This window comes from Lolium rigidum, chromosome 5, assembly GCF_022539505.1.
Source record: "Lolium rigidum isolate FL_2022 chromosome 5, APGP_CSIRO_Lrig_0.1, whole genome shotgun sequence".
NCBI classification, from domain to species: domain Eukaryota; kingdom Viridiplantae; phylum Streptophyta; class Magnoliopsida; order Poales; family Poaceae; genus Lolium; species Lolium rigidum.
Window position 1 is genome coordinate 204,458,882 of NC_061512.1, and position 6,000 is coordinate 204,464,881.

The following is a 6,000-nucleotide window of genomic DNA, read 5'->3' on the forward strand; positions in this document are numbered from 1 at the left end:
CTATCTAGACTTGTTCTAGTGGTTATGGATTAAATCGTGTTGCTTAACAAGATGTCTTCTTGTCAATGTTTAGCATGGATCCGTGATAGATTCATGCTTGGATTACTTAAATTATGATGAACTCGCTTATGCAGATGATGATTTAAATGACTTGCTTGTATATGAATTTGCTGTTCATGATTATTTTACAAGCAATTAAAGTCTGAATCCATTTCTGGATAGTGATGTGATCTATTTGGCTTTCTCTTAATTGGTGCTAAATGTGATGTGACCTCAGTAGCCTTGCTACTGACTGGTTGCTCACATGGTTGGTTGGATCTTGTGGGCTACTCAACTTTGCTTGCATATTTGGGGATCATACTAACTATGAATGCCAATATGCCTGCCTGTGATGAAATCTAGGGTTTTACTGATGGTTATGTGCCTAGGATTTTCTGTGTAGTCTATACTAGCTGCTATTTATTGCAATACATCTACTGGTGCTATCTGTGCATCAGATCTTGCTTCGTGCACAAGATCCGTATCCTGGATGGTTTCTATTTTGGTGGCTTTTTAGACTAGCGAGTGATCCTTGGTGAAAACCAAGTGATGATTCACCCTCGTTGAGCATCTCGCTCAACCCCATGACTATGTCATGCATGTTTTATGGATTAGATCCATTGGATCCGCTCCGAGAACTTGGTATACCTTGTTCCGGCTCCTAGTATGAGATTTTGTGTTGATGCGGACTTGTGGTTTGTTCACAGTCCCTTCACCTCCGGATCTTGGATGATCTTCTAGGTCACCATGATTTCGGTGGTTTAAGTGGTTGTGTGGTTTTGTTCCGTTCTTGCTCAAGAAGCTGGATGAACTCTGTGTTCTAGCTTCACCCTTACCACGGTGAATTCCTTATCCTGGTCGAGCTGCTACAATTTCTAGGGTTTGTGTTGCTTTTATATGAGCCACTGCTTCTATCCTTGCATTGACACACAAGCACTGGCCGCTTTAGTGACTAAGCTGATGCATGGCCTTGCCGTTGTCTGCTCAAAGACACTTGAGACCGTGTGCTCTCATATGCTGAAACTTGAGCCCACGGTGTGTGCTCGGGTTTGGTCTCGCTCACTGCCCTTATCTTGTGTTGTCCATGGTTTTGGACAAGCACAAGTGTGCATGACACTTGGTTCTGTCCAAACTGAATTTATTTGGCTTAACACTAATATTCGGCTAGTGTTGGTTCTTTTTCTTGCGGGTTTTGAAGATGGACATGGCCGGAAGATATTCTCCAAGTCATATAGTCTAGGTTTTAGTTTAGGAGCAATATTGTAATCTTTATTTTCATTTCTCGTTTATTATTCATCAATTCTTGTATCAAGAATTTTGTAAAGACAATGTAATTTGTGTTGTGATATCAATAAAGCCCAAGTTTTTGTTTATGAGCTTTTGATTTATTTAATATTTATATTCGGAATAAACATTGTATTTATGATTCACTTTGAAATTCAAAGTTGTTTGAATTCATAAGTTGTGTTTAAATTATGAATTCCATTTGATATTGTTCAATGCTTATTGTTAAATGTATTAACACTTGTCAAATGAAATCAATTCCCCAAATCAACAAGATACAAAAGAGATCATATCGAAATTTCCCCAACTCACATTGCCTAATCCTAAGTGCAAGATGAGAGAGAACCTCGATCCCTCTTAGGTTTAGTTGCAATAAGGCGCGAAAATTTCCCCCGTTTTGCGATGAAATGCACATCCCATTTCTAAATCTAACCTTCGTTGTTCCTATGTTCTGGGTTATTACAGCCTCTCCCCCTTAACAGAAACTTCGTCCCGAAGTTAAGATTGGTACCTGAACATCTCGGGGTAAGACTTCCTGAGTTCTTCTTCTGTCTCCCAAGTAGCTTCTCGCTCAGGATGGTGTTGCCATTGCACTTTACAATATTTGATTGCTCTGTTTCTTAACTTCTTCCATTGTACTTCTAAGATCTTTTCAGGCCTTTCCACATAAGTTAAATCAGATTGCAATTCTATTTCCTCATATGTGATAGGATCATCCGGTGCCTTCAAACATTTTCTGAGTTGTGAAACATGAAATACATTATGAACTTGACTTAGTTGTGCCGGTAATTCCAACTCAAAAGCTGTTCCTCGATTCTGACTGAGTATCTTAAATGGTCCAATATATCGAGGGCTTAACTTTCCTTTCACTCCGAACCTCTTAAGTCCTTTCATTGGACTAACCTTCAGATAAACCATGTCTCCCACTTTCGGTTCCCAATCTCTTCTCTTTAAGTCAGCAGTAACTCTTCGACGACTACGAGCTATTTTGAGTCTATCCCGGATCACCTCGATGACGTCTTGTCTCTCCTTGATGTAGTCCGGTGTAAACTCCTTGTTTTCTCCGGTTTCAAACCAACAAATTGGTGATCTACACTTTCTTCCGTACAATGCTTCGTACGGTGCCATCTGGATGCTACTCTGATAACTATTGTTATATGAGAATTCTGCTAGAGGTAAATGGTCCTCCCATGAGCCTCCAAAGTTCAGAGCACAAGCTCTAAGCATGTCCTCAAGTATTTGATTGGTTCTTTCGGTTTGTCCTCCGGTTTGTGGATGGTATCGTCTGTCTCGAAATCCAACTTGGATCCCAAAGATTCTTGTAGTTGTTTCCGAGATCGTCGATGTGAAAATTGAACCTCTATCCGAGACTATCTTCTTTGGTACTCCATGCTTGCTAACAATCTCCTTCACATATATATCCACAAGCTTTTCTCGGCAGTATCTTTTGTGTTTACGGCTATGAAATGAGCACTCTTGGTAAGTCTGTCCACTATTACCCATATCATATCCTTCTTCTTACTAGTCATTGGTAAACCAGTAACAAAATCCATTCCTATTTCATCCCATTTCCATTCCGGTATCTCTAGTGGTTTGAGTAATCCCACAGGACTCTGATGCTCTGCCTTCACTCGTTGACATGTATGACATTCCGAGACATATTGTGCTATTTCTCTTTTCATGTTGTTCCACCAGAACATCTCCTTCAAATCCATATACATTTTAGTACTTCCCGGATGTATTGAATAAGGGGTTTCATGAGCTTCCTTTAATATGATTGATTTCACTTCTGGATCATCGGTACCACGGATCCTTTTCGGAAGTATAATGAATCAAAATCCCCTAGATGGAATTCGATGGTCTTCCTTCTCCAATCCTCTTGATTTCCTCTTGGATGAACAAATCATCCGCTTGCTTCGGATAATCTCATATTTCAAATCTGAGTACATCTCATCCATAATCCTCATGGTTGCTATACTTCCTTTGGCATCACCTTGAATAAACGAGAATCCGAGCATCTTCTAACTCTTTCCGAAGTTCCTTTGGAATTTCCCATTCCGTAGGTTGATTCTCCGTACTCTTCCTACTTAGGGCATCTGCTACTACATTAGCCTTGCCCGGTGTATAGTTGATCTTAAGGTCGTAATCCTTAATCAACTCCAACCATCTCTTCTGTCTCATATTTAATTCTTTTACGGGTGAAGAAATATTTCAAACTTTTGTGATCGGTGTATAACTCACACTTGGATCCATATAGAAATTGTCTCCAACTCTTCAAAGCATACACAACTGCCGCTAACTCTAGATCATGTACGGGGTAGTTGTGTTCATGTGGTTTTAACTGCCTTGATCCATAAGCTATTACCTTCCGATCTTGCATGAGAACACATCCAAGTCCATTCTTGGAAGCATCACAATACACCGTGTAATCCTTTCCAGGTTCGAGAGCCTGCTAACACCGGTGCTTGTGGTTAACTTATCTTTGAGTGTTTGGAAGTCGGCTTCACACTCATCAGTCCACACAAATGGAGTATTTTTCTTGAGTAACTTGGTCATTGGTCCTGCAATCTTCGAAAATCCCTCTATGAATCTCCGATAGTAACCTGCCATACCAAGAAATCCTCGTATCTCCTTAGCATTTTTAGGTGATTTCCATTCCAATACGGACTGAACCTTGCTTGGATTCACCGCTATGCCTTCTTTGGTTATGACATGTCCAAGAAATTCAACACTATCTAACCAAAATTTGCACTTACTGAACTTTGCATATAGCTGATGTTCCCTCAAAGTTTGCAAAACTATCTTCAAATGCTTGGCATGTTCTTCTTTATCTTTGGAATAGATTAGAATATCATCTATGAACACTATCACAAACTTGTCCAAGTACTTCATGAATATCTTGTTCATCAAATTCATGAAAATTGCTGGTGCATTTGTTAGTCCAAATGGTACAACCAAGTATTCATGGTGTCCATACCTTGATACAAAGGCTGTTTTTGGTACATCTTCCTTCTTGATCTTGATTTGATGGTATCCGGACCTTAAATCTATCTTCGAGAAGACTCTCGCTCCTTGAACTTCGATCAAAAAGATCTTGAATTCTAGGTAAAGGATACTTGTTCTTGATAGTGACATTGTTCAAATTTACGTAATCTCCACACATCCTCTTTCCTCCATCTCTTTTATCCACAAAATAAGCTCGGTGTACCCCATGGTGACACACTTTCTTGAATAAATCCCTTCTGTTCCAGTTCATCTATCACGAGCTTTCAGTTCCACTAACTCCTTTGGCCCCATCTTATATGGTGGTTGTGCTATTGGTCGTCGTGCTTGGAATCGGATCGATTGTGAATTCTATCTCTCTATCGGGTGGCATTCACGGTAGTTCCTTAGGAAATACATCCTTAAACTCATTCACTACAGGAATATCTTCAATTCTCACCTCCTTCGAGACTATTGAGTTCCAATCCAATCTCTAACTCATCGTACTTATCTCCTTGGAACACTATTCGACCTCCCGATGGAGTTGCGAAGTGATCTTGTTTTTGTCTCCACGAGTTAATCACCGCTCCATTCTCTATCAACCAATCCATCCCTAGGATGAGCGATATGTCCTTCATGGGTATGATGAATAGGTCCGCGAAATACACACGAGTCACATATGGTTAGGACTTGTGCTTCTTTCACGTGGGTTACTAAGATCGTTCCCCGCGGATAGAGACAGTTATAGGGGTTTCTAACTTAGAACATCTAAGCCCGAATTTTTCCACAAATTCCAATGCAAGAAATGATGTGGTTGCTCCGAGTATCAAATAATACTTTGCCCAGGATGAGTAAGAATGCTTAGCGTACCTAAGACTGTTTGATCCGACTCTTCCGCTTGTTCCAAAGATGTGCAATTCAGCTTTCCATAAGGCTTTCCCCTCTTATTATTGTTGTTGTTGTAGTTGCGGTTGTTGTTGTTGTTGTTGTTGTTGTTGTTGTTGTTGTTGCGGTTGTTGTTGTTGTTTCCACCTCGTCCTCCAGAGCTCCGTCCGCTCCACGACGACTTGTTTGGACACTCCGGCTTGATGTGTCCTTCCTTCCCACAACCATAGCAGATGATTACGGGTTTCTGACAATCCTTCTGCAAATGACCCTTTAGGCCACAATTGTTGCAGATGACCTGGTTGATTGGGTTCTGACTCTGACCTCCCCGGTTGTATTGGTTACCAGTAGTAGGTCTGTATCGGGGTTTGAAACTCCGATCAGGTATTGGTTTACTTATTGGGTACTTCCTTGGCTCTATACGAGCCCTTTTCCTTCTGTCCTCTTGGACTTGCCTGTAATCATCCTCGAAAGTGATTGCCGAGTCAATCAGTTCCTGGAATTCGGCAGTCCTTGGCAACCTTAGTTGCATCTTCATGTATGGATTCATGCCTTTCATGAACCGTTTCTTCCGCTTCTCCTCCGTATCTACATCCTCGGGTGCATACACGGATAACCTATTGAAATCCCGAACATACTGCATGATTGGTGCGGTGTTACGTCTTAGTTCTTCAAACTCCCTCTTCTTCAACTCCACCACGCCGTCACGAACATGAGCATCCCGAAACTTCTTCTTGAACTCCTCCCGGGTAAATACCTTATCACGGAGGGTGTACTTGCTACAAGGTTCTCCCACCATGATGCTTGCTC